Source organism: Pelodiscus sinensis, chromosome 8 (assembly GCF_049634645.1).
Source record: "Pelodiscus sinensis isolate JC-2024 chromosome 8, ASM4963464v1, whole genome shotgun sequence".
Classification (NCBI taxonomy): domain Eukaryota; kingdom Metazoa; phylum Chordata; order Testudines; family Trionychidae; genus Pelodiscus; species Pelodiscus sinensis.
In genome coordinates, this window is record NC_134718.1 from 9,607,917 (window position 1) to 9,635,209 (window position 27,293).

At 40.6% G+C, this 27,293-nt stretch overlaps 1 long non-coding RNA gene across 3 annotated transcripts in view; it reads left to right on the top strand.

Moving 5' to 3' along the window:
• The window catches only part of LOC142830367 (uncharacterized), a 107,551-nt gene that overhangs the window by 16,025 nt on the left and 64,233 nt on the right, over window positions 1–27,293 (top strand). For all 3 annotated transcript variants that reach the window (XR_012905550.1, XR_012905549.1, XR_012905551.1), the window contains one exon: window positions 24,752–24,902. This is a non-coding gene — a long non-coding RNA (uncharacterized LOC142830367). The remainder of the gene's footprint in view (window positions 1–24,751; window positions 24,903–27,293) is intronic.

Genomic DNA, 27,293 nt, shown 5'->3' on the forward strand with positions numbered 1-27,293 from the left:
GCTGGTAGAGGCTGGTTGCATTGTAGGAGTGCACTTCATTGTCTTCTAGCTCTTACAAGCTTACAAAACCAGAACGGATCTCGGCTTTTTCTGTAGGGGAAAAGCCAGTTCTGAATAGCCTGATTTATTTGGATTAATGTTACTTACTCCTAGGTCACATACATTGGTATGAAGCATGTTTTGTTGCTTTAGTTGAAATTATCACTTATATAAGAAGATCATACACCGATTCCAGCTGTACTGAAGCTATGCCCAGTAAATGTGTATCTGGGAAGTAATAAGTGGGCAATCCTGCACTTACAGATATTGGACCCTGGTTTTGGAATGGGATTTAGGTTAAACAAAATAATAGGGTTGAAGGCTTTGTCTTAGAGACTGGAAGCTCAGTCCAGGGAGGCAGAACTCTAAGTTATCTCATGCCTGGAGATCCAGAAGAGTTTCTGGAGTAATTGTGTGGGACAAGACCAAGCTGAATTGGCATCTCTGACTACAGAGCTACTTTATTAGGAAGAACCAACCGGACCAGCAGTGCAGATCTGACATCCCAGTGCCCTGACAGGTAGCAGTGGTAGCTCAGAGCGGACTTCATGAGGCCTGAGCAGACCTGGATAAGGTAGCTTTGTATTGGAACACAATCTCATGATTCAGACATCTTCTGAGCACAGGATATGGAAGCAGGAAAATCATACCACCACTTCTGACTTAGCCTGAGAGTGGAGTTTTTGATTAGTGGAGGTACTTGTTTGTGACTGAGGTTTTCCTCATTTTGTTGTATATAAATTGTGTTCAAGTTTCAAGAATGTGACTTGTTAAAGAACAGAACTCAATCTGTGTAGCAGAAGTACTATTAGTGCCAAATAGGGAGAAGGCCAAACAAAAAAACCATAATAATCAGGCACTAAGTAAAAGGTATTTGTGCTTCCATATTCCCAAGGATACCTAAATGCTTGAATGCGGGCAAGAACTACCTGCAAAATTGGCATCTGGCAGAAGAATGTGTGTATTGTACAATATCACCACATGACTTGACAGCATCGCATTAATCTTGAAAGAAGATTGTCAGATCTGCTGAAGTACTGAAGTATAATGTCCATTGGAGAGCTATGTGCAAAACCTCCCTTGCATGCTCCTAAGATAAAGTAAATGCCAATAGCCTCATTTTATTATGGCGGCCAAATTCACCCACTGCAGGTTGAACCACTCTAGTCCAGCACTCTCTGGTCCAGTGATATCTGTGATCTGGCATGGTTTTTGTTAGCCAGATGTTCATTTATCATGGACGTGGCCAACTAAAATCATATGTCCAAATGTACACTCATACACCTATGAAGAAAGAATCAGGTCATGGTTACAGGATATAGAACTCTTGCAAAGTTATTTCTTTATAGAATAAAGACTTATGGATCACAGTGGATCACAGGCTAATGTGGTCTTTGGGTATGTAAATAAAGGATTTCATGCAGGAGTAGGGAGAACATATTGTCTCTGTATTTGCCAGACTACTGTGTCTAGTTCTGGTGCTCACAATTCAAGAAGAATGTTGAACCAAACCCATTGAGATCCTTGAACTTCAGGCATGTTTTCCAATCTTTAATTTACTCTCATGACAATTTTTGGGATTCCCTCCAATTTTTAACAAAGTGAAGGCTAAGGGATGACTTGACCACAGTTTCTAGGCAACTAAATGGGGAACATACATTTGATGAGAATAAGCTCTTCAGTCTAGCAGACAAAGGTATAACTTGGCTGGAAGTTCAGGTTGGAGAAGTTTAGACTAAAAATATGACCCACATTTTTAAGAATGAATGCAATTAACAACTGGAACAAGTTGCACTGGGCTGTGATAATTCCTGTTTGGACTACAGCATAGCTTTTAGAAAAAACATCTTGGCTACGTCTAGATTAGCATGATTTTCCAGAAATGCTTTTTACAGAAAAGTTTTCCGTTAAAAGCATTTTCGGAACAGAGCGTCTAGATGGGCACAGACTCTTTTCCGCAATAGCACTTTTTGCGGAAAAGCGTCCGTGGCTAATCTAGACGCGCTTTTCCGCAAAAAAGCCCCGATCGCCATTTTCACAAATCTCAGCTGTCTACTGGCCCTTTTGCACAAAAGTTTTGTGCAAAAGGGACTTTTGCCCGAATGGGAGCAGCATAGTATTTCCACAAAAAGCACTGATTTCTTACAGTAGGAAGTCAGTGCTTTTGCGGAAATTCAAGCGGCCAGTGTAGACAGCTGGCAAGTTTTTCTGGAAAAGTGACTGATTTTCCAGAAAAACTGGCCAGTCTAGATAGCGCTTGGTTTTTAAAAATTCCAGAAATAACTCAGAGACATGCAATTGTAACCCCTACACCAACTGGGTGTATTTCACTGTCCCATCTAGTAGCACTTAGGACATGAGCTTCTACGGCATGAGCTAAAAGCCAGCTGCCTCACAGCGAAGGCTGTAGAGCAAACTCATACTCTCTGTCTGTAAGTGGTCTAAGCTCCAGAGGTCCCAGGTTTGGATCCAACTGTCGGTGTTACACAGTGGTCTCTCTTGGTTTTATTGATTTCATATAAATATAGAGAGAGCGCATCTGATGACATCATCAGAGTTGTAAAGCTACCAAGATATGAGAAGGCTCTGGCAAAAGGAACCTCTTGGCTGGGCTCCATTCCTCAATGTGGTGTAACTGCTCTTCTCAGCTCCTGCTCCTATCAAATAGCTTCCACTAATTCCCTAAATTGTGCAGGCAATTGTGTTGTGGGGAGGGAAACAAAATCCCAGGGCAGGGCCAGCCCAAATGCAGTCTGGGGCCTTATGAGAGACTTATACATAAAACCGCAGTCCCTTACTTGCAAACCCTGACTTATGTAAGTAGTCCTATTTGCCTGCATCTGTGTGCATATCTCTGATTGAGATAGCATGTGCATGTTTTGTAAAAAATCCAGCATATCTTTTGAATCAAATTAGAACAAAAAAAAAAACCTTAAACAACAATAATCAAATAGTACCTTAAAGACTAACAAAATATGTAGATGGTATCATGAGCTTTCGTGGGCAAAACCCACTTCTTCAGATGACATCTTCAGGTATCATCTGAAGAAGTGGGTTTTACCCACAAAAGATCATGATACCATCTCTATGTTTAGTAGCACCTTAAAGACTAACAAGACTATTAGTCTGTAACTGGAAAAACAAACTCGGCTGATGTGGTGAAGGGACAGTCTTTTTTTTTTTTTTTTTGTTCTAAAGACTGTTTGCACTGTGCTTAGCACAATGGGGCTCTGGTTCATGATTGGAGCTCCTAGCTGCAACAGTAATACAGCTTGTTAATACTAATAAACACGGTGGGTGGTGTGTGCATGCACAAGACTCATTTTGAAACTAAATCCTACATGATGTATGAGATCTGACCCCCTGCACCTGGCATGCCCAAGCTGCTGCTTCTTTTGAATTGCCCATCTTATCTTGAAGAAACATGTCTTGTTTACGATCCAAACCAGGTTCTTATCTCACTTCAGAGGCCAGGTTGAGGTGCAGTCTCAGAAGTGAAATGACTTGAGTGCTCTCAGCTCAACTTGTGCTAGTACTCTGATGTGAGCTGCACACGCATCTAATTTAGCTGGCTCTGGCAATTTGTTCAAAAGAAATTTAGGAGTACATTTGTAGAGTCATTGAGTTATTTCTCCTCTCCAGAGACCAAGAATTAGAAAAGGATCCTTTCAGGTCATAGCTGAGGACACTAAAGGAACTCCAGCACTGTAAAATTTGAAATGTGTGACTGGTCAATACTTTCAAGGCTAGAAAAGGGAATATGAAGAGACAGACCTTCTACAAAACAGTGAGGGGAAAACTGATAGCAGCCTTCAACTATCTGACGGAAGGTTCCAAAGATGGAGAGAGGTTGTTCTCAGTGGTGACAGATGACAGAACAGGAAGCAAGGGTCTCAAGTTGCAGTGGAGGAGGTCTAGTTTGGATATTAGGAAAAACTATTTCACTAGGAGGGTGGTGAAGCACTTAAAATCCTCTAGGGATGGAGATTCCACCACCTTCCTAGGTAACTAATCCCCGGCTTGACAAAGGCCTGGCTGGGATGTTTTAGTTGGGATTGGTCCTGCTTTTAACAGGGGGTTGGACTCCATGACCTCCTGAGATCTCTTCCAATCCTATGCTTCTAAGGAACAAATGTTCCCAGAAACTATATTAGCTCATTAGAATGCCATCCACAATTTTTGTTTGCATTAAAATAGTTTCCCTTGAAATTTATGCTGCAGTTCCTTACTTGCAAACCCTGTCTCATGCAAGTAGTCCTATTTGCCTGCATCTGTGTGCATATCTCTGATTGATTCAAAAGAGATGCTGGATCTTTTACAACTTCTCACCATGACAACGCACCCCTTACATTTCAGATGTTCATGCCATAATGAAAAGATTTTTCGTCTCATTTGATGAAGACATTTAACATGTAGGTAACAAAACATGGAATATACCATCTTCCAGTATCAATGACTTTTGCTTTCCCTTTCATTAACGACTGGCTTTGGCATTGCATCAGTAAATAAATGTACTTCTCGGGTCACAAGTCAGTGTTTGCTAATTATTTTCACTGTAGTGGTTATACATGAGGAATATTATGCACGCCACACCTTACTGCTGAAATACTTTAAATTTTGGGCACTGGATATTTCACCGGTGATGTATTGGGGTTTCCCTTCCCTTTGATGCGTGTAAGGGTACATCTAGATTGGCGGGTTTTTCCAGGATGCCGGAGGTATCCTGGAAAAACTCTGCCGTGTCCAGGGAACGCATTTGCTCTTCTGCTTTTTTTGTGGAAGAGCAAACGCGCTCTTTCGGGGAGCCGTGTATACTTCGTTCTATGAGGAATATGGGCTCTGCTGAAAGAGGAGGCTTTTCCAGAAAAGCAATCGGTAAAAGCTACGCAAATTGCCCAGTGCAATTTGCGTAGCTTTTTCCGATAGGCTAGGTCTAGACTACACTCTTTTGACTAATATTGGACAAATGAAAGTAGTTATGCATCTTAAAGAAAAATAGCACTAAGAGGTGCATCAATCCTACTGACATTGAGAAGAGAATTGGCCACAGTGGTAATTAATTACTAATATGGTGGAAATAAATTAGGGAACTGGGTACCTTCAGATACTGGCAACAGAGGCACCCGTCACTTCTGGATCTTTGGTTTTAATTTGAATCACATTGATCGTTACTGAGTGGTAGGAGGTAGCTTCCTGGTAATCTGTGCTACAGAATGTGAAACGAGTTGATTTCAGGCTTGTGGACATGTTTTTTTACGTCACAATCATGTTGTGACTAAACCGAGAAACTTCAGTTTGCACATATAAAACACTTCTAATCCAGGCCTTTTTTTCCCCTTCCCCACCGAACATTTCCCCACAAATGGGTTAAAAGTGCTAAATAGCCAAAACGAGTCATCTTTCTGAGTTGCAGCTTGGCAGGCTTCATAAAACAAGAGGAGGACGATCTCTTATGCTACTGATACCTTTCCGACCCACACAGATTGCAGTCCCAGAGGGGTTTTCCCCATGTCATTATAAAAGTGGTGCTTTCAGAGAAACGTTTGCAGATGTGAAATGGCAATTAATGTGCCGGCAGGTATCAGTTTCCAGAGACGCTAGTCCAATGGGGTTGTGTATAATTTACACAGAAAAACAGGGTAAGCAACAGAAAGAGGAAAGCAAAGTACTCTTGGCTTTTGTGCAGAGGGGATATGGTGCCCTTTTAACATAGGGAAGAAAAGGCTAAATAAATGCCAAATTGAAAGGCCCACCACCTTAATTAAAGAAGCAAGTGCTCATTTTAGTCTTCTGTTATGTATTTATGAAACTGCTCTAAAATGCCATGCCCCTCTCTTGTATTTTTTACCAGTATTGCAAAACACATTTGCAGGGAAGGCTGTATCCTATCAGCCTGGAATCCCACCTTCTTCAGCGGCTTGCCTCCATATTGATGGCATACAGGATAAACAGAAGAAGTTAATTTGTAATCTTAGTTAGAAAATGATAGCGGCACTGTTTCTGTCATTGAGCACTCTGCCAGTTTAAACAGCTGATTAGTCAGCTTCTGTGGAATCGATCTGAATCAGTTCCACCTGCGTGCACCCCCCAGGAGCCACTTTATTGTAAATCAATCATTCTGAAAACATCTCACAAAGGGGCCAGCCCTCACTAACAAGCCATCAATTTAAGCTGTCTGTCTGAAGCACTCTGCAAATTAGGAGTGCAACAAACATTTATTCAAAAATTATCAAGAAGGATTTTTTTTAAACCATAATGGGTAACTTTTTTCTTTGTTTCTTTTTTGGGTTCTTTTTTTTCTAAAATGCAGTGGGATCAATTTTCAGGCAACACAAAACAAAACTCAAGGAATGAAAAAAAACCTCATTTTTTGAGAGAAAAACAGTAGGTTGGGAATTCTAACAGCAATGGATGGCCTTTATTACTAGAAGGCAGCATTAACAGTAACTCAGAGACTTTATGTTCTGCCCTTGTGCCCCTAGGGTGTTAAGATCGATCCCTGGAGTCAGAGAAGTTCTCCTTATTCTTTGACATGATGAACTGCTAAATTTTGACTGTGCACATAGTGGGACTTCCAACTGGCAGCGGTTGGAGAAGCTGCCCCAAGGGAGGCATACAGATATATGGTGTGGTCTCCAAACTCTTCCTTTAAGACATTTCAAACTATCCTAAATAAAAGAGAATGGAAAAGGTATATTCCACTTTTTTTATTGGCCTGTCTGGACATTTCACTTATGTCAACACACAAGCTGTGAGAATCATGTTTTGAAGTTGAGTGCATTGTTTGGAATCTCTGGAGCTTTATTCCGCATGAAAAAAATATGGCAGCACTTTATTTTGCAAGGTGCACTGAAAACTCCTCTGTAGAATATTGTGTTGTAATTGCATGGTGCCCTATGATGGTTTCTCTCAATACCGTGTCTTTCACTTAGTTATTAAAGAGTTCTTCGGTCCAAATTCACAAACATGACAGTTGTGCTAATGGAAATATTGTCAAAATAAAGTCCATTAAGCCCCCACCAAATAGTATGGGAACCAATTTAATATATTGGTGAAACTGAGCCTGCTATACTTTCCATTGATATCAGTCGAGAAAGATGCCAGTAGACTGCTTTACACGGGGCTGATCCAAAACACATTATAATCAAAGCAAAATGAATACAATAAAAACTGAAACCAGTGTTGACAAAAATGTAACTGGTATGGAAAGTGTCATACCAGAAGTGCACATAGTGAACAATAACCAACACTGCTCAACTTCTAACAGGATGTCAAAAAGAGGCAAATGCTAGCACTTTGTGGTTTTGCTGAGTCTATAACATTTCTATCATGTAATAATTCCCAGCTCCAAACTTGCCATTAGAAGTACACCTTGAAAAGCTGACTCCAAATTTTGCACTGATTGGCTGAACCTGTGGCATATCACTCCAGAGGGTGGAGAACATGACTGCACTTTTCTATCCTAGTGGCTAAAAGGGAGCGGGAGAGGACACAAACTAGCTTCCAGGTATTTTGCCAAGGGATTGATCCCTGTGCTTTCCATCCTAACCATTCACAAGGGCAGTGTAACGTATCTCTGGCCCTGATCTTCAGGAGCCATCAGGAAAATGCATCTGTGCCTCTCCTTGCTGTCACTCATCAAAACTCTAGCTCCTTCTTCAAAGACATGGCAGAATTAGAGCAGAGCCACACTGCTACCAGCTCTGGCATCTGATCCAGTATCTAATTATAGGAGTGGACCTTGTCCCCGAAAAGGTCTACACCGGATTAAGAATTAATATGAGGAAGATCTTCTTGGAGATGGGTGGGGCATGTGGGAACAGAAGGTTTTGAAGGCTCCAGGGATTTAGTTTCCAAAAGTCTTTGAGGTTCTCCCATCGCTAGTTCTCTAATTTAGTTGTGGTAAGGGTGGTAATAAGGCATGTTATTTGGCTTGACTGTGATTGCTAACCAGTGGTTTGAATGCTTACTTTATTCCTCTTTATGGTCCTAGAAGGAGGGCAAGAATTATTTGAAGAGGGAAAGACCACAGTGTTCAGTTTCAAGTAGGAGGCTATGTCTACACTGATCTTTTTCCCCAAAAAAGATACGCAAATTGCAAACCACAATTTGTGTATCTTTTCCTGCTTTTTCTTTTCGGAAGAGGATTTCCTGATGTTTGGCCCATCTACACAGGGCCAAATGTGGGAAAAAAAATCTTCTTTTGGAAGAGGCCTTATTCCTCATAAAATGAGAACACAGGGCTTCTGAAATATTGTGCCTGCTTTTTTAGAAATTCTTCCAAAAAAGCGGACGCATTCCCTAGACATGTTCCCTAGACGCAGCAGAGTTTTTCCAGGATACCTCCAGTATCTGGGAAAAATTCTGTAGTGTAGACATAGCTGAAGTGACTTCAGGCTATCCTGAATATGAATGTATTAGACATTAAGGTACATTAGTCACGCCCTCCAAGTAGACAGAGACAGCTGAGTGCCTTTAGGCCACTGTGCTCAAATGCATTTGATTACATATGTAGTCCCCTTATTAAAGCGGCCTCTGACTTTCTGGGAGGATCCTTTGTGCTGCAGTCTAGCCCTAGAGACTACAACTCCCATGAGTCCTTGGGGGAAAAAAGGAGGGATGGAGGGTCTTCCAGGCATGGAGAGAAAGAGAGTTAGGCGAGGCTCCATTTTTGAGAGAGGAGCCAGGCTGCTGGTGTGGAGCCTTTTTCTAGCCAGGAGGTGTTGTGCTGCACTAGAGCCTGATACTGAGAGCCTGCTGGGGCTTGGATCTAGTAGGTTGCTTTGGAGGCTGCTGTTGATTATCCCTGGAGGGAAGAGATCCTGGCTGTGCTTGTGGCTGAAAGAGCTTACATAAACCTATACAGGAGGTAACTGTGAGTAACTGGGCTGCTTGGAAAAGTGTTGCCTGGGATGGAGCACAAAAGACAAATTGCCACTAGAACAGGCCCCACCAAATGCCAGCAGCTCTGGTTCCCTGGGCAGATCACGCTGGGTCTCATTGCACCCAGAGTCAGAGGGATTTTGCAGCTGGCTGCTCAGCTGGATTAACACACACAGAACCTGCACAGCTCTTTCTCCACTTCAGCTGCAAACCATCAAGCGCGCCCTCGCAAGCAAGTGTCTGGGACTCTGAATCCAGAGGAATGCACACTCCGGGGTGGGATAAATGGTGGCAGTGTAAATGCCAAATAGATACGTTTCCTTTCTTTCTGTGTGCTTTAAAAGTGAACAAAATCAATTAAAATCTGTTAAACCCAGTTTCCTTAAGTTATTAAGTAAAGGTGTGTTAATTCTAATGTAATCAGTTAGATATATCTTATTTATAAATGTTGTCTCAGAGTTGGGAGCCTCCAGGAATAAAATTCTTCCAGTATTAACCTGGAACTAAGGCACACCATGAGTGTGTATAGGGCCAGCCAGGTGGAAGCCCCACCGTTGTATATTCTTTAGGAGCAAGGGACTGCAGCAAGAGGGTGGATAGGGAATCCCCAACTAAACAACATCACCACTGGGGTACTCAGGATCTCCTTTTATGTTAAAAACATTGGGCACACACGTGAGTGTGACCTGCTCCCAAGTAACCCAGGGAGGAAAAAGGGGGTTTACACATATTTACAGCAAGAAGGATTCTAGTTGTGGACCAGGCTAAAAGGTTAGTTCAGCTCTCTGGTTCCTGCCTCATTATATTTTACTCTACTTTTGATGGACCAACATCATTCACTGTCCTGTCCTGGTGAGTGTGCAGTGGACACATCGTAACAATCAGCGATGCTTTGATGGCACCACTGGGAGGAGGCTGCCCTTGATTAGGGTGGAAAAAATCCTCAGGAGTCATCAAGTCCAACTCCCTGCTCAAAGCAAGACCAACCCCAACTGAATCATCCCAGCCAAGGCTTCATCAATTCAGGATTTAAAAACATCAAAGGATGTAGATTCCACCACCTGCCTAAGTAATCTATTCCAGTGCTTCACCACTCTCCTAGTAAAATAAATAGTTTTTTCCTAATCAGTTGAAGCCTACTCATCCCCTCTTCTTCTTATTCTTTCACCTACTTTCTTCAAATTGCTGTCTATCCATAAGTAAGTCTATCCATAAGTAATGCCACAGGAAGGGACAGTGCAAGCTATTGAAAATGCAGCTGAATTATTGGAAAAGTGGGCCAAACAAAGGGTTGCGCAGCACTGCTGTGCATATGACGATGGGATAAGAGAAGGAGAGGTCAATGAATGTATAGTTTGCAAACATGACTTACTGACTGCCATATACAGCATGCTAGTGTTGCATTGTTATTTATAATATTAACAGAAAATGCTGACTTGTGAAAGCTATAAAAACATTGTCAATCTAAGTACGTGATTTGCACTAAGGATGTTCAAATGCGGTTAATTGACTAGTCGACTAGTTGATGGAATTTCCGTTGACTAGTCGATAGGCATTTCCGCATTCTTCCTTTGAAATGTACAAGAGCTCCTGCTGGCTCAGCTGTGAGGTGGCTACCCCTTTGAATCACCGCCTCCACGCTTTTCAAAGGGGCAGTGGAGCCCAGAGTCAGGTGGGGAGTCCCCAGCTGACCCCAGGCTCCAACACTGCCCCCTCTGAAATGCAGAGGTGGCATTTTAAAGGGGTAGCTGCTGCACATCTGACCCGTGGATCAGCTGTAACGTGGCTGTATCTTTGAAATATCGCCTTGGGGTTTCAAAGCGGCAGTGCCGTACAGCTGTGTGGCACTACCACTTTGAAGTATCCCTTCCCCTCAGCAAAGGGGAGGGATATCGACTAGTCAAAAGACTATCCGATAAGCAAATAGTCTTATTGGATAGTCGACTAGTCTTCAACATCCTTATTTTGCACATACTTTAGTTTACAGATTACAAATAATAAGTATGTTCTTACCTGGTGCTATTTATTTTATGCCATTGAAAACTCTGTACCCTCCAGTTGCTGTTTCTGTAATTTTTACTAGTGTCTTCGTTCTACTTAGCAAGTATGTTACACGTTTTGTATATTATATCTAGTGACCATGGGGCACAACAGCAATATATTAATACAGATTTTGTTAACATCAGCAATTTCTATAATATCTAGGTTGTTTAGGAAAAAGTAGAAACATGGTTACATTTTGATTACTGAATTTAAATACTGAGTTTGCCATATGCTGCGATGTCAAACAACAAGGCTACGTCGACACTACGAGTTTTCTCGGCAAAAAATATGCTAAGGAGGGACTCATTTGCATGAACCGTGATTTCATTTGCATATTTTCTGCCGATCTGTTTTTTCGCTAAGGTTTTTGTGAAAAAACAAGCAGTGTGGATGTTTTCTTTTTGTGCAAAAATCCCTTTTCTCGCAAGATCCTTATGCCTCCACAAAGGAGGTTTACCGTTCTTGCAGAAAAAGGGGTTTTTGCGCAAAAAGAAAATGCCCACACTGCTTGGTTTTGCGCAAAAACCCTAGCAAAAAAAGGATCTGCAGAAAATATGCAAATGAGATTGACTCATGCAAATGAGTCCCTCATTAGCATATTTTTTGCCGAGAAAACTTGTAGATTAGACGTAGCCAACTGTAATTCCTATTATAAATTGGTACATATACTGCATGATAAATACATCCATGTAAAGTATATTAGAAAAAATCCAGCAGGCAACAGCTGTAACTTTCTAAGGGTACATCTACACCGCACCCTAAACTCAAAATAAGATATACCCAGTGTGCGTAGCTTAAATTGTATCTTATTTCAAATCTATTTGGAAATTTTGTGTGTCTACACAGAGCCAAATTTCAAAACGAGCTATTTCGAGCCATCCCTTATCCCTCGTGCAATGAGGTGTACCAGAATGGCGAAACAGCACACCTGCTATTCCGAAAAATATTTAAAAAGAACAGGGGGCTTGTTGAAGCAGGTGACACCAGATGGATCACTTGATGATCCCCCGTTTTATTCATTCCTTCTGAAGCATCTGCCATTGATGCCCTTGGGAAGACAGGAGACTAAGCCAGATGGACCTTTGGTTTGGCCATTTTTGTATATTCTGATGAAATATATGTTGTTCTTGGTGCCTCTCAGTTCTAGCATTTATTTCCTGCTAGAAATTGATGATGAAAAGTCAAGTGATCATTCTAGAGTGTATAGCAGAAGGAATTCTAGGGATTGACTGGTAAGATAAATGCAGCTTTAAAAAAGCACATGGCAATGCTCTGGAAAAGAGCTCTGAAAGGAAGGCTTTGTATTTGTCTCCAAATGACTTCCAAACTGAACACACATAATGTGAAAGTTTAAAAAAAAAATAGAATTGTTTCGTTTAATAGGCCCGTATCTGAACCTGGGACCTCAGAATGTTGGGGTTTTTTTCCATTCTGAATTGTGTTTCAATATCAGAAGTAAAGATTCTCAGCTGGTATACACTGGCATAGCTCCACTGATGTCAGAAGAGGGATGTTAACAGCTGAGAATCAAGCCTAGTCTAAATTTAGAACTGATTTCAAATTACTGTACAATAGATGATGCCTGCACCAGAAAGGAATCCATTTCAGAGCCAGTAAAGGCACAAGAATAAAAAGTAATAAAAGTGTATTTATATGTGAGCTGGGCAGAGATCATTTGGAAATAGAACTCGTCAGATATTAGAATTTCTTTTCCATTGGAAATTTTGAAAAAAAAAATCCATTTCTGAATGAAAATTTTCTCTCTGACAGGAAAATCTGGAAAAAAAAAAAGGGTGACACATATTTCAAAATTAAAGAAAAGTTTCAAAATGAAATTGAGCCTGGAAACCCAACCTTTGAGACTCCCCATATCCATTGAGTCTGGGACCTATAAGGTCTGTGATCATGTGGATAGTCCGCAAGGCAGGCCTGCTCTAGAGTCCTAAACTGTGGGATCCCTACCATTCCCAGTCCACATGGTCAGGGAGCTTCTGGGATCACCAGGAGCCCACTAGATTAGATGGCAGGAAGCCAGACATGTTTCTGGCTGAAATCTGACTGTTTTTTGTTGGAATTTCATCAAAACCTATATATGTCCAGGGAACATTATGGTTTTGACACTAATTGGCATTTTCTGAGGAAAACCTATTTTGTCAGAAATTTCGCAGCCAATTCTATTTGAGATACACATTCAAGGGGAGATTGACAAATTCTGCTGTGTGACCTCAGTATAAATCTTGAGTTGCTCCTCATTAGATTTAGATGGAACTCTTGTTTCTTAGTTACATGAACATAAATCCCCAACTCTTCTTAATTGGATGAGATGCAGCACTGACGTAAATGGTTGGGTAAGTTAAACTGCTTCGTTCCTTATACAGTTTCTTTGAGCAATATGCACTTGCCATGTATTTTATCACACTATTTATATCCCTCTTAAATGTGACCCAGAAATTTCCATGGCATTTATCTGCTTCTTCCAAGTCAACCGAATGTGGCCTGTGGTAGGCCAAATTTGTCCACCTTCTCCACTGCTATCACGCTATCAAGAGATCCAAATTTATCCATGTTACGAGATGCCAGTTAAACCAGTAATACCAGGATGAATAAAGTGTATATAGATTTGTAAAACACTTCTGTCGAGTTTCTTATTTAGAATTTAAATCCAAATTTATTTTGAAGGTGGATGGTGATGGTTCTTGTTGATAGACAAACAAATCAAGAGTCTTTGATGAGATGTGCTAAAAAAATACATTTTGTAATTTTGTAGACCAGGTAGAGTTTTCATTGTGGGCTGTTTACTGATTTTTTTTTTAAAGTTGGCCTTGAGTGGAGTTGCATCCTGTTATTACTTATCTCTAGTATATAATTTTCCCCGTCTGAAACACAGACTTCTGTGTGAAGAGGCATAACTCTGTGCTTAGGCACACAGCCCAAATGTAGAGCTCTGCAAAAAGATTTCTATAATAATTACAAAATATATTGTTCTCACTGGGAAGAATAACAGAACTGATCAATCTTACCTCAACAACAAGAAACCAGCCAGTCTAAAACACTGATGTGACAGTAACATATAGTTTGGGACCCAAGAAGCACAATGACAATAGCAATAAAAATTCCCATTTATAGGGCACTTTATCAAACGAACATCTCAAGGTGCTATACAATAAAAACATAAGAAAATGAAATCAACCGCTGTGGGGTTGATTGAAAGGAAATCTTTGAACCTTATTCCTAAAAGTGCGATGAAAGGAAACTTCATCCCTGAGATCTCATTTCCTAAGCTTTGGGGTTTGACACAAATGATCTGGAATAGATTTCTGTCTTTTGTTATGCCAGATTCACTCTGGTGTGGCATGGTATTAGGCCTCTGATCACTGGAATGAAATCTGATTGAAAGAGGAGAGTAGTCCCACTTCAAATATTAATTATGGGGTTAGAAATATTATTTGTTCTAGCAATAATGCCTGTAACTACAGAGAGATATCCTGTATCAGTTTTGGAGTGTAGGGGATTAGTTAGCTTCATTCCCATCAGGATCCTGTGGTATGGACCCTTGCTTCTGTGTGGAAACCCATTCATTTCAATTAGATGCTGTATGAGTGCATGTGTCCATCTCTGGGATTGTGTGCAGTTAATAGTAGCATTCACTTTACTTCAGATGTCTGCCATGAGAGGAACAAACTCTACTTTTCAACACTGGTTGCTAGCGTCTGTGCATAGGGAAAAAATTGGATTCCCTTCTAAGTTCCCTGAGATCCACAAGTGAGTCCCAAATACAGGTTTAAAATTATCCCCTAAGGCAATGAAAAAGCTTAGTATGTAGGAACCAGATTTTTTTCTTTGTAAAATGTGCTTTGTATTTTCTAAATAATATTTTAACTATTAAGCAAGCATATATATATATATATATACACACACACACACACACACACACACAATGTGTATTTTTATATATATATAATATGTCATAACAAACAAAAATATAACATATATGAATGCTAATCATCTGTTCTTCAAGCAATAATGAGTGTACTTCAAATCGGAGATGATTTTTCAATTCTAAATCCCAACTCTTGTCCTCTGTAAGCCTGAAAGGAGGGGTGTAGAAACTTTGTGAATTTGCCAAGTCACCAGTTAGATTTTAAAGCTGAAATCTAATGAACTAGAGTCCTCAATAAAAGGGTTATTCTATTTGATTCCATTCCTCACTATAATTCAAATCGAGTCCGGGGGTGGAGGTGGCAGGGTTAGATTTCTAAATTAACGCATGTGTTTTTTCCATGTTACCTCTTAATCTTAATAGTATTTCTTAGATCAGTACACTTGGTTATTCTTATCCGATCAAAAAACTTTAATTCACCATAACCACATCAATATATAGTCAGCAGTTTAGCACTCAAGTGCCAATACAATCAATGTTCTAAGTGTGTGCCTAAACTACACCCCTCTGCCGATGGAGGGATGTAGAATATGCACATCACTATTGCAAATGAAGCGGGGATTTAAATATCCCATGCTTCATTTGCTTAAAAATGGCCACCGGTTAGTTTGTTTCGTTAGTAACTGCTTCTGATCGTATGCCTCCTTATTTGTACTCACTTTGTAGTCCATAGATTTATTTTACAGAAATAGATAAAATATAAAATCTAACTCAGTGACCTGTCTGGAGAACTCCATTCAGGATAGCAGGTTGTGTGAATATTATTCCCTTAAAGAAATAACAGACTCAGTAGTTGGGGACTGTCCAGGAGAGGATAATAGGTCAGTACAGGCCTTGGTAAGTCATGCACATATAGATACAGGCTTCTTCAGAGACTATGAAGTTTCAGCTGTGGACATTTTATGTTCTTGGCTCAGAAGCAAGTTATTCCCAACTGATTTAAATCTACATTTTGTTTTTCCTTTCTTCTAAGTCTTAGTTAACATACAGGAGACCAGAAATGCCAAATCCCCCTCTCTGCATCTGGCCAAGGCCCTAGCATTCCCCACACCCCTGCAACTGTTCTGCCTCTTTCCACCCCCCTTCCTGCCTCTTTCAGCCCCCCTCCCGCAAATGTGCTTTGTCCTCCCTCTTCCCCTTCCTTTCCAGAGCCTCTGAATGCTGCAGAACATTGGTTGTGCAGTGGCGGGAGGCACTAGGAGAGAAGGAGAGGAGCAGATCAGCTGGGGTTGCCAGTGGGCTGAGGGAGACGGTGGTACTTTGCAATCACTAATTTTCCCCCAGCAGCGTAGGAGATAATAGGGCACTCTGTGAAGGGAAGGGGGCAATGATCCTTGTCTGATTCTTGAGAAAGGTGGTTCTTACCTAGATAATGTGAGTCAATAGGCCCAACCCAACAGATGAGATTTTGCTTGGAGAGCATTAAAGTAAAGTAAAAAAGGACAATTCCAAGGAATTTTCCCACCCTTGTTTGTTTCTCAAACCAAACACTGATGATTTGTTCAGGGAGGCACCTTCCATGTTTTTGAACCTCAGCTTCCTCTAAGGGCTAGAATACGATGATGAGGCTGATTGTCTCCTGACAGTTAAATGTGCAGAGCTAGACAGAATGTATTTGGGGCATATTTTAATATCTGTGCATCTCACGCCACCAAATAAAGAGATGTCCTGTCTTTAGTGGTTATTTTTATACTTTTTGCAATGTCCTGGTCTGTGTTATGAATGCCCAGAAATGGGCATTTTCTTAGTAATTGAGAGGTTCAATCTGTATTGTCTGCTCTGGCAACATCTGTGGTCCAGCATGGTTTTAGTTGGCCACACCCCTGATAAGTGGACATCCAGCTAAGTTTCCCACAATCCCATAAAGTTTTATATCCACTAGTCCTGGCTTTCAGTGTTCTGTGCTATTAGAAGACATTTAGGGGTAAATGAGAGCTAAATAACAGCCTAGTAAGCAGTGGAAGTGTTGGTAATGCTGCTAGACAATATTGACCACCGGTGGTTCGGCAAAGCCTCAGGATCTGACTGGTGCTGAACTAGAGAGATTTAACCTGTACAAGAAAATATCTAACTGTCGTACCCAGAATATTTAACAGAAAGTTGGATATGTCTGTGTTTTGGAGGGTGAGAAATAAAAGCACAGAGGATTGTTAATGGCAAATCTTAAATTTTTCCTTTAAAAAACCAAATCTCTTCTGTGTATAAGATGACACTTAGGTTTTAGTTTCCCGCCACTGCTCCTGAATGCATAACACATGATTATTGATCTTTGCCACCAAGCATTTGTGTTTAAATTTAGTGGGGAAAAACACCCTTCTGAAATCCCATGGGAAGGTTCAAGTAATGTATTCACAAGGATAGTAATCAGAGTTTTTGTCCAAGCCCTTTGTCATGAAGTAAAATGATTGGCTTTGTTATGATACTAAAACTTAGAATTCTTTCAATACTAAAGTTTTATCTCTCATTACTACTGGTGAAGCTTTGGCACCTGTAAAATTATGTAAATCTATCAGCTGTTTTTCTGTTCTTACTAGAAAGCAAATGTATACAGCTGTTGAGTTAGCAGGAACAGCACAGAGGTCATTTGTAGTTGTCGTAAATAAGGATTTCTTCACCACCCGTGGAGAGCAAATATGATTTGGTCACGTTTCTGATAGGATAAATTTTGAGCTGTTGAGTTCAGTAATATGCTTGGTAAAGAAAAAGAAGGGTTAAAAATCATCCTAAAATGTCTAACAAACATCAGCTAATATTTCCTTAAACATGACTTAGTATTTCACCTACACTGGCCCCTTTTCCGAAAGGGGCATGTTAATTTCACAGGTCGTAATAGGGAAATCCGCGGGGGATTTCAAAGTAGGAATAAGATCCTCCAGAAAAGGGCTTTTTTCCAGAGGATCGGGGCCAGTGTAGATGCTCTTTTCCGGCTTTTCTAAAAGCCGGAAAAAAGCGGCGGACATTTTTATTTAAATGCCGCGGGGGATATTTAAATCCCCCGCGGATTTCCCTATTACAACCTGTGAAATTAACATGCCCCTTTCGGAAAAGGGGCCGGTGTAGACGTAGCCCTAATGTCTAGCAACAGCAATTCAGTCTTTAGCTAGATTAAAACAAAACCAGTTTCTAGACCTTCAAGTCTGAGTTTTACTTATACATCCAGACAGCATGGAGGCTGCCTTGCCAGAAACTGACATAAAGGACAAATAGACCCAGTTATTATCTGTGACACAGTTGGAGCCCCGACCATATTCTATAATGATGACTCAGAGTAGTGAAACAGAGAAGCTGAAAGGGACTGGTACTACAGTAGAATTAAGCCCTGAGGACCACCTCATAGACTAGAAAACCACACAGCTATCCCTACTGTCAAAGTAGTACACTGAAACATCGGAGCAAGTGAAGATGCTGACAGTAGCATTACTTCAAGTATTTAAACACTACAGTAAATGTGTATGGTCTGCCAACAGGGTTTCATAGACTGATTAACAGCTCATCACCATAGGTTTATGGCTGAGGTAGTTGGTAATGGGACTTGTTGACCAATACCAACATAGGCTGGATTCAAATTTACAACCTACAAATAAAAGGTGCCATCTCTTAGCTTCTGCAGCATGGACGCTACTCTACCAGATATTGCCACAACTTGTGCTGCCTCACATTTACTAGTCCAAGAACATAGCAGGCACGGAAAATGAATTGTCCTCTCTTCCCCTTATCTTGATCTCTCTCTGTCAAAGTTGAGGTGTACGAGGAGGGCAGAATGGGGAAGATTGCACTGCCGCCGCATGTGTCCTAATTAATTATTTTAATGTGTTTAAATCTCAGTGTCATTAAGCCACAAACCTCAGAATAAAGATACTAAGACTGAGGTGTAAGTGCTATACAAAGAAAGGTAAGTCTCAGTTTTCTCATCTGCAAAATGGGAATAATGATGCATGAAGTGGAGAGTTGGGATGATTATAAATCCTGCTGAAGGCACTCCCTGTAACTGTAGGCTAGCTGAAAAGCAAACTGAGCTCAGTGTATCATAATGCACACAGTATGATAAATGCCCAAGGGCATTTTCCAGGATCTCACTTTAAAATAGTAAAATAAAACAGTAAATAATTTCTGGACAATACATTGTGTGTGTGTGTGTGTGTGTGTGTGTGTGTGTGTGTGTGTGTGTGTGTGTGTGTGTTAATAACAATACTTTGCATATACACAGCACCTTTCATTTGAGAATCTCAAAGTGCTTTACAGATGGAGAGACAGGCACAAAGATTATGACTGAATCATTGTGTTATTCTGGGCAAGCCAAACAGGGTGAGCTAAATAATGATGGAATAAATTGGTATTCATATATTTGTAAAGTACATGAGGAAGGGGGCAGAGCTAGTATTACATTTCTGACTGATTTTTTCTTCATTTGGTTGTATCATCGGAATGAATTGTGTAAAAATATGTAGAATGCTGCTTCTTGTTGACTAAAATTGTTATACATCTGAGTTTTTGTTTAAGGCGCGAGTGTTTCATTTATGATAGACACTAGAGAAAGGGCAATGGCTGAGCTGAGATTTGCCACGGACACCAAATAATCATAATAGATTTCTCCCTGATTGTGAGAACATAAGTGTCCTCCCCCCAAAAGTCATTGTGTTGGTCGTTTGCTCAGTATTGTGACATCATGCTCAATGTCCTAATGTCAGTGATCCCTTAAAGTTCTATATAGAATGGGTCAGTTTACTCCGTCTGCTTTGCTATTGATTTCAAACAGAGTCAGATTCTATTATGTACACTGAATTTTGCACTATTGCCAGTTGCAATTATTAAAAAAAAAAAGTCCAGTTCCTTAGATAAGCTTATTTAAAACATGCTTTTTAGAACAATGTAGCCTAAACCATGCATTTTGGTATGAGACTGGGTCTCTTATCTTCTCCTTTTCAATGAATAAACTTCCTTAAATGCCAGATTGAAAATCCATTGAAACCAATCCAGACTCCTATTAAACTTCAGTGGGTCTTTGAAGGCAATGACTCCAATGGTCTTTGGGGCAGGCCCCAACTAAGTGTCACAAGCAAGAGAGAATATTTAGGGTAGTGAATGAAACCACGCGAGGCACACGCTCCTATCACATGTGGGGCCTTGCAAAAGCCATTTCATGTCTAAACCATGTGCCTGTCCTTGGTTTACCTTGAAAACCACATTCTGTTGCTACATTCAGTTGTGCTTAACTAAGGCAAACTCGGGTTTAAATGCACTCCTAGGAGACAACACCTTGAAGAGCGATGGATGTGGTTCTTTCGTCTCTATAGGGCTGTGCTCAGAGTATACATTCCTTGCGCAAAAGCACATGCCAGTGTAGACACTCTCTTGCGCAAATACTTTAACGCAAAAACACTTGCGTTAAAAGTATTTGCGCAAAATCTTGCCAATGTAGACGTAGCCTGGCATTGAATTCCATGCATATTATACTTTGTGTTTGACCTGCATCATTGTACCACAGCCAGGTGGCCAGTTTTTTTGTTTTCAACCATTCTTCCAAGCAGAGAGCAGTTGTTACAAAAATTGCACTCTGTGTGATTGACCGTTTATCGCAAAATTCTCAGAAGTTCCCTCACCACATGCATATATAGCATATAGCTTCTGCAATGAAAGGAGAAGTGTAAAAGACACCAAGGATTTTCTGCCCCAAGAGAGGGAGTTGTCACAGATATAAAACCCTCCATTAAGATTTTGAGTTGTCTTTCAAACACCCAAAATTATTAACATTTAAATTCCTTCAAAATATGACTTCAATTAAACAAGACTTCCATTGAGAGCTTTGTTTTTATGGACTCTTTTCTCCAATGCCTCTGTTTTTTGTGCATATGTTCTCTTCAGCACAACAACAAAACATGCTGAATGTTCAGGATATGATGTAACATCACTGAAGTTACACAAGGATATTAAAAGATGAGGTGAGAGAATCATGTGGTAGCTAATTAAAGGGAAACAGGGGAGGGAACAAAAGAAATAAGAATAGTAAATGACCCAGATGATCGGCCTAAATTTACCTGCACTTTAAATATGTAGGGGCTGATCCTCCATGAAATTTTCACTATTCTATTGCATTATACATGAGGGCCTGTATCTTAAAGTCAATAGGGGCTTTTCATATATAAAACAGCTGCATGATGGGGCTTTTAATCTGCGCATGTATCTTTCATGCCAAGTGTACCCCAAAATGCTTCATAGAATTGAATAGTATAGTGACAGGACAAAAGGTTGCCATTTCTCTATCCCAGTCTGATTCTGCAATTAACAGGGCACAAAGAAAGCTTTCTTGGGTTTTGAAAGTGGGGCTACAAGAATACAGCTGTTTTCAGGGATAGGAAGCAAAACAAATTGTGAATGTGAGGTGGAGGCAAGCATCCAAGGAGTTATCCACACTCGTCAATAGCCTCTTGACAAATTTCCCATCTTAGTTGCTGTATTCGTTGTTACCAGGAGGTGACAGTATTGACACCGGTATCGAAGAGCCAATAAGAATAGAGGGGGTCATGAAGGAAGAAAGGATTTTTTTTATGCACAGGTCCATCAAAACCTGGCAGCCTGCAGTGATGGGAAAGATACATAATATGATAAAGCTTGGTTGCCGGCATGTGCGATTGAACAAACCAATGAAGAGATAACATTTGAAAGCTTTACAGCTTGGAAAGCTGTTAGCAAGCTGGTGTCTCCTTCATCATTTTTAATTTTACTTTTACTGCCCTTCATTTGCTTTGACGGGTTGATGTTGCCATGGTGCAGTTGAAATTCTCATAAAAGTGCTGTTACCCTTTCAAGATGGCTATTTTTTCCTAGGGTTTATACCACATTTTATAGTTATGTCAGAAGGTTTACTTGGTTTATGAATTCTCCAAGCTCTAAGATTGCTCTAAGAAATCCGGGTTGTGTTCTGACTTTTGCCATTTAATTTCGGAATTTTAACTACCATTACACTGGTGTGTTATCGCCTGACATTATTAGCAAAGGATACAAATTAGTCTTCTAATTAAGGTAAATAAAATACCAGCTCCTCCTTTCCCTCACCACTGCTTTCAAAAAGTAAAAAAGGTACATTTTTTTGGCTACGGATTTCTCTTTTCTTGGTCCACTAAAGATAACTTTTAAACAATATAGAAAAAATAAGATGTGATCTGGCATGATTAGCTGTGAAATGTAGCACAGGAATTGCTGCTGGCATTAATAGGAATATTTCCATTAGTTTCAGTGGAATTACAGTGTGTGAGATCAGCTGAAGATTTGGCCCCAAATACTTATATGATGGCATAAATGAATTAGCCTATAATAATAAAATCCATGTGAAGGATCTAAGGTGAAACTTTCAGCAACAGCTATCTGATGGGGTATGTCTAGACTACATGGCTCAGTCAACAGAGCCATGTAGATGAGTTTATTAGACATAGGAAAATGAAGGGGCAATTTAAATAATCGCCGCTTCATTTACATCAAAATGGCCACCACGCTGTACCAATCAGCTGTTTGGCGGCAAAACGGGGCAGTCTGGATGCGCCGCGGTCGACAAGGGAAGCCTTTGTCCACCGCTCGGATAAACCTCATTTCAGCCAAAACCTCATTTCTTGACTACATGGCTCTGTCGACGGAGCCATGTAGTCTAGACATACCCATGAAGACTTGAAGACTCTATTGAAGGGTATGCTCTTTATAGCAAGAATGGGAGTTAGGGTTGATAAGTCTTTAAAAGGACCCAGTTCTGATGCTTGACAAGGGATATTTTTTTAGATCAATGGGAATTTTTGTAGAATTATCCAGCCTGAGCAAGGGATGCAGAACTGGTGCCATACAGCATTAAATGTCCAATGGCATTGCACATGCTAGTACGCACTGTGCCTGGCTGAGCTTAATTGTCATCTTCTGTCCCCTGCTTGGAACAGGAAAAGCTATACCTGAGGTTTCAAGGCAATAGCCATGTTAAGACAATGGGAAGAGAAGGAATTTCACAATCAACCCTCATTTTATGCCACTATTATCAAAAATTAAAAGAAGACACTGCAGTGTTGCCCTCCCTCCTTTTGAATTGTCCTTCCAATAAGACTTCCCAAGAAATGAATCTGTGAGTCTAATGGTGGCAGAAACCAGACCAGTGGTGCACTTAAAATTCATAAGCGCTTGGATCTGGGATTGTGGTTTGGTCCAATCATTGATATAATGTAGAATGAAATGGACAAGCGAAATTAAAAAGAGCAACAGAAGTGAACAATAAACTAGATGCTGGCTCTGATTCAGCACAATATTTAAGTATATGAATACATCTACTGAACTACCTTGCCTTCACTTAGGTATTAACTCAAGCCTGTGCTTTATTTCACTATACCTCTGTGAAAAACTGTAGAAAAACTCAGCTTTCTATGGCCATAAGAGACCTAGGCCAGGTCTACATTAGATCAGGCAGATCGGCTTAAGATACTTAATTCCAGAATTTGTAGCTAGAGTTGGCTTACCATATGCTGAGCTTGGGAGAGTACCCACAGTGGGAAACTGATAAAGGGCACCCTTGCCAGTGGCTTGCTCCCAAGTTTGATTTAGCGAGTCTTAACTAGATTGCAACAGCGGCAATCTTCTGCTTAGTGTAGACAAGGCCCTAGTGTTCACACAATACATAATTTATATGAGCACATGGCAACAAAACCCAGATATTACAAATAGTAAGTCACGTATAGTTTATGTCCCCCATTTTTGTCTTCGTTTTACCTTTATATCTGTACAGACTTGCACCTGGTACAAGCTATGAGAGAATTAGAGGCACATATATTAATGACCAGTGGTTTGATTGCTCACCAGGGACAGTATGGTGAACTCCAAGGTGCACCTAAATGCATATGGGTTTCCAGGGTTTATGATGAGCGGAGCTGGAAAAATTGGACTGTTTTTCTGAAATGGAAAACCTTTTTGTCAGTTCTTTTTCTTTAACATTTTAAATATACATTTGGAAAACTTTCCCCACCTCTAAGCATGAGAGTAGGCCATCCAGATGAGAAGCACTTATTTTATCCCTTTTGCAACTGTAACATGTTTGTTGGCTTTGTTTTGTTTGTGAATAAATGTTGTGTGCTATAGATCAAAGGATGTGTGCTATAGAAATAGAGGACTTCTTGAAAGGTTGATTCCATCAGTGTAGGCAATGTCTCATTTAATTTTATGTTATTTTATTGTAATCAAGTGACAGTGTAAATGTCATTGCAATGATGATCTGTCTTTAAAATAGTATAATTTCATTTTGGTCTCTTGTTCAATAGTTCCCTTCTTAATTGCCTTTTCATTCAACCAGAAGACATATAGAAGCAACCACTATACAGTTGAAAAACTATTCATCGTATCAGTCACTGAGCCTCATAACGGAGTACCTTAATAAGAGCAAGTTCTGTACTTTGTGAAGGCTCAAGATGGATTATGTTCAGAGTCCATTATGTGAGCAAGGCTATCTGACTTATAGAAAATCTATCTGAAAGAGTGTTGTAGAATTGTATTTTATCTTTAAGAAATGTATTTTATAAAAGTAAGATATTTACTTCTGTTGCAGTAAAGAATTTAAACAGAAAAATTTCTCTCTAATGTTTGTTGAATCATGCTGGAATGATGAGCGAGAGCAGAAGCATACATCAAACTACCAATGTGAACAACTCAGTGCTGTATTTTATTTCAGGAGGGAAAGCTAAGCACAGAATGCCCAGTGGTGTTACCAGGAACACTTACTCACTTTCTTCCTTACATTTCAAGTCATACATATCACAAAAGAGATAACAGCACCTTCTTAACCTTTTCCCATTACTTACATTTACACAAGCACATTTTATTTTTCAGATGCTCGCAAAGGACACCAGTCCTGGATACAAAGTTGCTATGTATCCACAGCAAAACGACGGAGGAAAATTGCTTCACTACTTCATGTGCCAACTCCCCACTCAAGATGCCCTGTCCACGACTTGGGGGACTAACCTATACATGAGAGAAGGTAATGAAATCTCCTTACAAGTTCAACATCTTCTTGCTCTGTGACAACTAATGGCAAGCACTCCAATTAATGCTAACCACATTATGGAATGTGGACACTTGTGCACCTAGGACTAGATTGAAGTCAACAACTCATTTTCTGATTATGCCTTTAGGGTGTCCTAGTTGTAAGAATAGCTTTTGGGCTTTATTACTTGTCTGGGCTAGATGCCAAGTTACAACTGTGAGAGATCCTTTGTTGCATTGAAATTTACTCAGGTTATCCCTCTCAGTTACCTACTTTTGTTTCAAATACTTCATGGCCTACAAAAATTGACTATCAAGCGGGAATGGAGGTTATCAAGGCACCTATATGTTATATGGTACAGCAAACCCCATCTCGTCTTGATAGTCTGAGACCCCAGGAGCTATTTCCAATCCAAGTACAATTCAAAGGCAATAAGTGGTACTGGGTACGCAAGGTTTCTTAAAGTATAAATGAGAATTATCATGATTCTTGCTCACAATTAAACTAAGTACTCAATGTACTCTATTGGCATATTAGCCCACAACATATTGGGTGGACCTTGGATATTTTTTATCTTCTGCTGCAATGAGTATGAGGGGTTGGTTAGAAGCTATTTGCATAGAATATGAGTTTCTTAGCCTATGTTGCCAGGAGAGCAGCATTGGTGGACTTTGGTTCTTCCTGTTCTGTGTTCCTACACAAAATCGTATTTTCCATTGTAAATATACTCTCCACAGATGGCAATTTTGGTAAACAGCAGCTCACAAACTCATTGCTTCTGGTGAAAGGCCAGCCTAAAATGCCTATACTTTGCTCGCTAAGTTGAGTGAGCTAGATCAAAGCATAACAACAAAACCCACAACTCTATTCAAATGTTATTAAGAGAGTAGCAGATAATTTTTAGAGGCACTTATAGTAATTGAAAAATTTGCATAAGAAATGTCAAATCCACAAACAGGAAGGAAGTTGAGAGGGTAATACACAATTGTCTCTGTCAGCAGAGAGGGCACATAGGGAAATTTCAACCTCAAATGTCCTGGATCAGGAAAACTAAGGGTAACCCACACAGCTATTGTGGTTCACTATTCCATGTAGCGACACTTGTCCTTATCTCTCTCTGTAAGTGGTCTAAGCTAAGGGAGCTCTATAGCCTGAGATCCCGTTGGCTTTATAGCTCAAGCTATAGAGGCTCCTGTACAAAGATCCTATGTTCAAATCTGCCCGTTGGTGGTTACATAAGCTCAGATCACTCCAAGTCCCAAGGGCAGATGGTGCACTGGTATTGTACTTGAAGCATCATGGGGGTGCTGGTCTGCAGGGGGTGCTGGTCTGTCTCAGTCCCAGACGGAGGGGGACTCTAACCTGAGCCTCCCCAGCTAGAGCTGGAGCCCTTCGGTTTCAGCCCTGGACAGTGGAGCTTTAGTGTTAGCCCGGGGTGGTGAGGTATCGGCCTGGGCCCCAGCACATCTAAAGCCAGCCCTGGTGACCCCCCTTAAAAGTATAGATCAGAAGTTCTCAAACTGTGGATCATTTTCTCAAAATGCAGACAAATCCTTTAGGCACAGGGGCTGTCCTTTTCAATATATTTGTACATCACTAAGGCAGGAGAATCCTGACCTATGGTAATGTTATATAATATTGCCAGGTTAAGGCCCATTGCCACTCCATGCCCACAGCAACCAGTGATGACAGGAAGCAAATTTTATTCCTAAAGTAAGTATTCGGAGACCACAAATATCACCGCCTGCTGATTCTGGCTTAAAACGGCAACAATTAGGTATGTCTAGACTACATGCCTCTGCCGATAGAAGGCATAAGGGAGCGGTTGACAAAGGCTTCCCTTGTCGACCGAGCCGCGTTTTGACTCACGCTCTGTGCTGACAATCAGCTGAGCCGGCACAGCACGGCGGCCATTTTTATTTTAATGAAGCCGGGGATATTTAAATCCCCGCTTCATTCATTGTCGGGTTGCCTATTTTACATGCCTCTGTCGGCAGAGGCATGTAGTCTAGACATATCCTTAATGGCAGACAAGTACATTGTGCCTGTCCTGACATGTTGCTAGCAGTGATTTCTATAGGCCTTCAGTCTGCCATTAACCGCCCTTGGGAGGACTGCTGAGTTGGAGTGGTGGCCTGTTGAAGCCAGCAAAGCACTGTACAAGCACTCTAAGCCAGCTGTATGCTCTCGGTTCCAGGATTGTGTCCACAATAAAAGTTTTATGCACGTCTTGCTGACATTTTTGCTTAGTAAGCCAATCAGGATTGCTCCACTGTTTACCTACAGTCTTCCCCATTCGTTTGTCTAAATCGCTTTCTGTTGTCTTGTCACATGTAGATACTGTCAATTCTTTCAGGAAAGGATGACCTTTCTGTTGTGTGTGTG